This window comes from Strix aluco, chromosome 4, assembly GCF_031877795.1.
Source record: "Strix aluco isolate bStrAlu1 chromosome 4, bStrAlu1.hap1, whole genome shotgun sequence".
Lineage (NCBI taxonomy): Eukaryota > Metazoa > Chordata > Aves > Strigiformes > Strigidae > Strix > Strix aluco.
Genome location: NC_133934.1, coordinates 60463983 through 60470731, shown reverse-complemented (window position 1 = coordinate 60470731; position 6749 = coordinate 60463983).

Genomic DNA, 6749 nt, shown 5'->3' with positions numbered 1-6749 from the left:
ACACAGGGGCTCACATGATAAAACCTTGTTAACTTGCTTTTTCCTCCCAAACTACAGTGCTTGCTAAAGCTACACTCAAATGTTAAATGATTTGGTCAAGAGTTCATCCACTGACCTGCAATGAAAGCCGTGTGTTCAGCTCCAACATTTTCTAACAGCAAACAAGAAAAAAATGGTTTCACGGAATGAACTGTTAAAAAAGAAAATCCTCACATAAGCTTTCCCCGAGGGGGAAGAAATATCCACAGGCTTTAAATTGGCCAGGCGGATTTAAGAGGAAGCAAAAAAAAAAAAAAAAAAAAAAAAGGCAGCTCCTTCTGTTGCGTCAAAGAGCCCACTGTGCAATAGGAACAGTGAACAGAGTTGTTAAACTGGCAAGCTTTTACTGAAGACAGCTTTTCAATATGCTCTCAGCATCGTCTCCCAGGGCTGGCTGGAGACAGTCCCACTCCTCTTATATGAGCTATGCTTCTTCAAGAGGCAATCACTCTTAAGGACACTTTCTATAAACATGCTGTTCAACTGGTTTTGCTGCACATGATGAGGGTAATTACGCACATACACGTACCTGCTTTCACGTATGAGAACTGCATGCTCTTGGGGAAAATGCAGGCATATTCAAACCAGTGATCATTACATCCACTTAAGAGCAGGATGCTATTGATAACTGCCTGCCTGCTAAAACTCTGTTCTCTGCTTATGCCATTCAGTATGCTGTTGGAAAGCAATTTTGAAAGGCACAGTGCTTCCAGAGGAAACCTCTAATGCAATTCCATCGGGACGTGGTAGTCCAAGCAGCGCTTGCTGATTAAAGGAAATCAGTAGTCACATGCTGCTGACTAGTTTTGTGTTCAGTGCAGAGAGCTTGGATAGCCACCAGAGACTGTAGCTATGAGGGATGAGTTAACTGTCCCTCCTGGGAATGACCGCTATATGACTGAAGACATCTTCAGAGGCTGAAGCAGTGTATTTACTGTGAACAGAGCAAGGAAACTGAGCACTCTGGTTAAACGTGAATAAAGCCACATTCATCACCACATACAGAGTTACTACACAGATCTCTGCAGCGGAGGAGATCACCCTGCATCCCTTTTACAAGCCACGGAGACCTAAGAAAAAGCATTCAGAGCACAGTTCAACCTACTCCAATTCCTATCTAGTCAGCTGAATCGCCTTCTGGGCTTCACCGCCTACAAAGGGAACCTGCGATGGCTTTCTCAAAGGAAGGTTGTAGACACCAACATTTATTGAGGTGAGTGTCACTCCAAGTGACAAGGCAATGCACACCTGCAAGATGTGCGCAGAAAGAACCTGCAAGGAAAAAGAATGGGATTGGTAAGAGACAGGAATGAAAAAGGGGAAATACAAACTGTGGAACACACTTTTCGACCTGACTGCAGGAATAAAAGCAGGGACAAACATATGCAGATGGTTAATTTAGAATTTCTTTTCTATTTCTACATCTTTCAGAGTTGCCACAGGGACATTATGAGCCTGAATATGTGGGAAGGCAGCAGGAGGAAAGGAAGTACATCCAGGAGATAAATTCTCCCTCTCCATGTTCTTTCTCTAGTAAGAAAACTTCTACGGGGAAAAAGTATTTCTTTAACTGCTTCTCTTCAAATCCTTCCAGGTGAAAATTAATTTCTCCCCTAAAAAGTGTTTTCATAAATGGCAGAATAGGTTTCTGGATAAAGTACACCTGATTTGCCAGTGAAATACTGCATTTTCTAAGCTTTTAGCCCTGTAAACTGAATGCAAGGTCCTATTTGTGCACCAAGCAGTGTACTGCTCTGTTATGTTCTCACCACACCGGACAACTGACTGTGTTCAAAGCTCCAGCTGAGGTGTCACTGGATTCACCAGTGTATCTTTGGCTGTATGAGAGTACGGTGATTAATAATTCTATCCCTGCTGTGTGGAAGATAATTACAACCTGGTTCAGTTTCCCAAACCTAAAAGCTAGGCAAGTATTTTAACACATCTCATAATAATACCTGCTTATAAGACTACCTGTTTCCCCAATAAATGCTGACTCTCTACCCCTCATCACTGTCAAATCGCAGGCTGAAGGAAACTGATCACGTTTACTCTTTGCTTGAAATGGATTTTTGGTTTATCTTAGGACCATAAAAGAACAGTTATTTGCACTTTGAGCAGGTGGCTGGACCAGATGATCTCCTGAGGTCCCTTTCAACCTAAATTATTTTATGATTTTATGAAAATGAGGTCAATTATTAAAAGCTGCCTTAGGCTGTTACAGAAATGAAGTGGATTGTGGCCAACTTTATAGTGTTTTGAAGCCAGAATTTGGAATCAGCTGTGAAGACTATAGCCCCGGAGTCAAAGGTCCCCATTCTGTCGTTTCATGAGAAGCTAACAGATATGCCAAAACACATGCATTTGTACTGCCATTGCCACCTATGAGGTCATTAGCAGATACCCCTCTATGGAGAGGGCTGTGTTGAATCCCACACATCCCATGCTGTTCCACTCTTGGATTCCCAATCGCCTTTTGTTTTTCCTTCTGGTCTGTCACTGAGACATCCAATCTACTGTCCTTCAACTCCAAGGGACAAAGAAGACACTTGGTCTCAGACTCAAATTCTCAGTGACTGGCAGCCCAAACAACTCACCTCAGCTGTAGAAACTGCTCTGCACAAAGCCCAAGGACACAGAATTGGTAAAAAAATCCACAAAACCTGCATGATCACTAGTTTTTGTGTAGACCGCACCACACTTGTAGCTCCACACAGACTCTCTTCTCCAAGATACTCATAAGTTACTAAGGTACTTAGTACTTACACTAAGTCACTCATAAGATACTAAGGACACTGGTCCTTTTCAGATCTTTTCAGTATCTACGCAAAGCCTTAGAAAAGAGAGCAGCTTCCCTGTTGACCATGCCAGACAGCAGCTCCTGGTCTCCAGGCCTAAGGAATGGCAAGCAAGTCAGGCTCACATCCCACAGCACAGCGGTTATCCTAACCTATGCACTTCCACAACATAGACTGCTTTATCCCATACCACAAACCCGACTTAGACTTGCCCCTAGCACTTGTTAATACGCCGGTCCTGCATAAGTGACAACAGCCTATGGGACCAAGTCAGGAAAGCCAATACAGAATGGATGCTGTCTGCTAGGATTATACCAATCCAGAAATTTAGGAGGTGGAGAATGACATTCAAAGCCCTCTGACACAGTTCAGTAGCAACCTAATGCCTTCCGAACACTCTCTGTATTGGCTAGAGTCACAGCCACCCTAATGGAGCCCCTCAGTTGTGGTGCAGAAACAATTTGGTGTGCTACAGCCAAGGTCTGCAATACTGCCTTTGCATGCACCATGTATCTCTGTCCCTCTGCTGCATCGACTACAGTGTCTGAACCCACCGCATGCGTTATCTCTGTTACTCAGAGGCCTTTCTCGACAAACAGGACAATCTTCCCAGGGAAAAACCAATCTTCATACCATCAGATGACTAAACTGCCTTGAGGTCAACACTGCTGATTTCCTGCTACAGAAGGTTACAAAGCCTCTTCCTGGTACACAAGGTTCATGTAGGCATTTCAGCTGGGTCCTGAATTCCTGCAGGAAAGAGGCTGTGTGCACTTCTAGTTGACTGGCTAAAATGTTGAGACCTTCAGCATGCCCTGCACTGTGGAAATCAAAACAGCACAATCTGTGCAAGAACTTGGGAAAGCCACTTTAGGTGGAGAGGAAGCTTCAGACCCCGACATACCTAGCCTAGCCCCACCACCTACGGGCTTGGCTCCTGGGATGGGAGAGGAGTAAGCAGTGCCATTGGCACATCAGCAGTTCAGGTTTAGTACAGTGACAGCTCTAAACAGAGCACATGCTCAGCTGAAACCTATAGCTTATGTTCCCAGCACCTTCAAACACTACTCCTATCTCACCTGATAGAGATTCAGCACCCATATTCTCAAAAACCACAGTGCTCCCCTTCCTCTCATCCACAAATAAAATATAAGCGGTGTTTCCCGCCCTCTCACTAACATGGCTTGCCCCAATCCCCTGCAATTCTTCTGATCCCACTACCTGATGAAAAACTTGAACTTTCATCACCTCCTTGCCTGGAGGGGCTGAGTAGACTGGCAAACAGGTGTAGCTTTAGGAATAAATGCAGAGGCAAGGATTTGACAAATCTCTGCAAGAGGCAGCAGAGTACTTCCTTTGAAAAAAAGATTATTCACAGCTTTAAATGAAATTAAAAAACCCAAAGTGTCTAGCTAACGTGCAGTCAAAAAAAAAAAAAGAAAAAAAGAAGGGGTGTTCCTAATCTACTGGAGGCATTCCCCTTTGTCTAGGTCAGTGGTTCTCAACCTGTGGTCTATGGACCTCTGGGGGGGGGGCCGTGATGTCGTCACAGGGGGTCTGTGAAGGCTTAAATCAGGGATGGGGAACATCCAGTCTGGAATCATTTGGTCTGGCCTGCGGCAAGCACTGCGTCTCCTTTTCCCACAGCCCCCTCCCCTCAATGCTCCTCTCATACTCAAGCCCCGACCCCCGCCTGCCCTGACACGCTAGTATATTCAGTGCTAGTGTGGCTGCTGGGACCCACTTTAACTAGGCAGTTTTTCTCTTAAAGACATTTTCTTAACCCAACGGCCCTCTTTAGGGCCCCAACGGGGCTGAGGTCTGTTCCTCCCAGTGGTGGCCCTGGACCCGTAAACAAAAATATATGGTGACTGAACACAGACAAACAAGGGGGGAGGTGAGAAGAGTAAAAACTTTTCATCAAATTTTAATGTCAAAATTGGCATCAAATTTGGAATTAGCACATTAGAATACCATAAAATGGGCCATTTGAGCAAGAAGAGTATTGACGTTATTTTAAATTCATATGGAATCATTGCAATAAAGGTATTATGACTGTGTGCATTAACTGGTTAATTTATTTCCCCTTCTCTCCAAATTTGAAGACCCTTCATGAGAATATTGAACTAAATATTTGATGCAGTCTAGTGCTTTAAATCTTGAATTAAGTCTTGGTGGTCCATGGCCACAAAAGGTATTTAAAGGGGGTCCGTGGTGAAGGAAAGGTTGAGAACCCCTGGCCTAGTGAATTAAATACAGCTACATCTTGCTTTCAGGACACCTTGTGAAACTGGTTCCAAAACTGTCATCTCTCTGCCTAGCTGGTGTCTTAGGGGCGATTCTGCAGCAGAAGTTTTGCAGGGGACCCCTCACACATCCATTCCTCTTCAAAAGCAACTTCTGATAACCCACTGCCATCTATTTCGCTCTTGTAGCACCCTGATCCTGGCCTCACAAGCAGCATATGGGGAGCAATAGCCCATCCTTGTTGGGCAGTTTCTGAAGAGACAAAATTCACAAAGTTTGTTACTATATCCAGCCCCACAATGCAAAATTCTTAATTTTTTTTTTTTTTAACTCAAATTAGGATGTATGCATCTACACAAGTACATAGGGAAGAACTCTGGATAGACCTATAGTGATTAACATTGCTGCATTTGTAGGGGATTCCAGGGCTGTGAAGTAATTTCTCAAGACCTGTGCCATGACACAGCATTTTATAGGTTTGTTTGATAGCAGGGACAGGAGAGGAAGAGCAGGAGGCATCTGTTTTACAAGGGACAGCTGACTTCCTGCTGTGGCTTTGTCACCTCTCTGAATGGCAAATTAAACGCATATTTTGTGTTCCTTCAAATAGCAACTGAGCCCTGTATGGTGAGACCCTGAAAAGGGGGCAACGAACAGGATTTCATTGCAGCCAGCATACACTGCTGGCTATTGATTGATAGGGTCAACTGCTTTCAGTGAGGCACTTGGGCAGTAGTTGTCATTGCTGCCATTTGTCAAGGATCCTTAATTAGGACTTGTTAGTACAGCAGCAGGAAATCAAAAGATGGGATGGAATAATGACGGTTCAAAGTTAGTCTGGACTCAGCCCCCTCCTTTGCCTTTGCAAGCACACCTCTTGCGGAAGTCTGCCAATTTTCACATGACATCTCTCCCCCAAGCACAGCCCAATATTGCAGCCACCAGAGTGAAATCAAGGTAGGATTCCCACCAAAAGAGCATGGAAAGTTCCTCACATAACACTGCTAGTGGTTTTGGAATAGGAGAAATTGACAACAGAACAGAGAAGACAAGACGAGAAGCCAAGTTCCTAACCCTCACAGGGACTTGACAGCTGAAAATCTGTGGCAGCCTAGCACCATGAGAACAAATTTTCACCTGCAGCAGAATAATGAGAGGCATCTGTGGGCCTTGTGCAATAACTGAGAAAAAACAAGGCAAAAATATACCACAGACTCCTGCGCAGGAAAACAGGGCCCTTGCCTATAAAAGAGGTTAAGAGTCTGTTAAAACTATTTGCTAATCAGATTACTACACCAACTCTTACATGTGGAACAAACTAAGTGACAAGGAAAAAAATGGAGAAATCTACAGAAAGAAAAGACAGGCTTGTAATCAAGCATCTTAACACTGAAAACTAATGATAAGCAAATCTCAGTTCCATCTTGTTGAGGGCTAGGTGCATTTCTGTGGTAAAAGGTCCTGGTTTTCCTTGGCATCTTCTGTTGGTGATCTTGGTACTGGGCCATAAGACCCTTCGAGAAATACAAGCCCAGGCAGTAGTGCTATGGCCTTGGACTTTTTAAAGTGGGCTTTGATTTGCAGCAACACCAACTTTAGGAAGGCAACACCAATGGCAACCAACATCAGTGGCTTCAGTTGCCTCTAAGCATCATTATACCCATG